This window comes from Bos indicus, chromosome 2 (genome assembly GCF_029378745.1).
Source record: "Bos indicus isolate NIAB-ARS_2022 breed Sahiwal x Tharparkar chromosome 2, NIAB-ARS_B.indTharparkar_mat_pri_1.0, whole genome shotgun sequence".
NCBI lineage: Eukaryota > Metazoa > Chordata > Mammalia > Artiodactyla > Bovidae > Bos > Bos indicus.
Window position 1 is genome coordinate 49,628,867 of NC_091761.1, and position 1,063 is coordinate 49,629,929.

General features: G+C 42.1%; 1 pseudogene; it reads right to left on the minus strand.

Annotated features, from left to right (window-relative positions):
• Positions 1-238: 238 nt before the first annotated feature.
• LOC109575357 (small nuclear ribonucleoprotein Sm D1 pseudogene) lies at positions 239-640 on the minus strand (annotated as a pseudogene).
• Positions 641-1,063: the final 423 nt, after the last annotated feature.

The following is a 1,063-nucleotide window of genomic DNA, read 5'->3' on the forward strand; positions in this document are numbered from 1 at the left end:
TCCACACAGTTAAATGCTTTATTTATTTTGTGTGTGTGTTACATTTATGTTTAAAAACTGCTACAAACAAACAAACCCTGTACAAAAAACTTGAACATCCAGCCCTGTGAAACAGTAAGCTCCAGCAACATTATCGCTTAGGACTTCACATTCTTCTGCCTTGGCGTCATAGTCTTCCTCTGTCACGTATGGGTCTTCCTGCCCCACTACTTTGAAATAGTAGTCTTGAGAGACATTATCACCTAGGACCCCCTCTTCCTCTGCCTCGTCCTCGGCCACGTCCTCTTCCTTGGCCTCGGCCTCGTCCTCTTCCTTGGCCTCGGCCTCTTCCTGCAACAGCTTCCCTTTTCTTAGACTTCACCTTTGGTTCCACATCCACGAGTAGTGTATCCAGAGGTAAGCTGTCTGGCAGAATAAAATACCGAATGTTATTTCCTTGAATACTCAGTGTTTCCAGCTGTACAGGTTCTCTGTTCTTCAGGGTCATTTTCACTGCTTTAAGATGTGTGTTCATACTGACATCTACACCTGTGATTGTTCCATGGACCTGTGTTCCATTCTTTAATTCAATGGTTACAGTTTCATGACTCAATTTCGTCAAAAATCTCACGAGCTTCATCCTAGCGGCGCCGTCACCCTTTCGGCCGATAGTACATGAAATCCGACCACCAAGAGTTGAGGTTGGGCGTATGAATCAGTTAAATGCTTTAGTATAGTCAATGAAGCAGAAGTAGATATTTTTCTGGAATTTCCTTTCTTTTTCTATGATCCAGTGGATGTAGACAATTTGATTTCTGGTTCCTCTGCCTTTCCTAAGTCCAGCTTGTACATCTGCAAGTTCTTGGTTCACGTACTGTTGAAGCCTATCTTGAAAGATTTTGACCATAATCTTGAAGCATGTGAAATGAGTGCAATTGTATGGTAATTTGAACATTCTTTAGCATTGCCTTTCTTTGGGATTGGAGTAAAAACTGACTTTTTCCTGTCCTGTGGCCATTGCTGAGTTTTCCAAATTTCCCTGCATACTGAGTGTAGCACTTTAACAGTATCATCTTTTAGGATT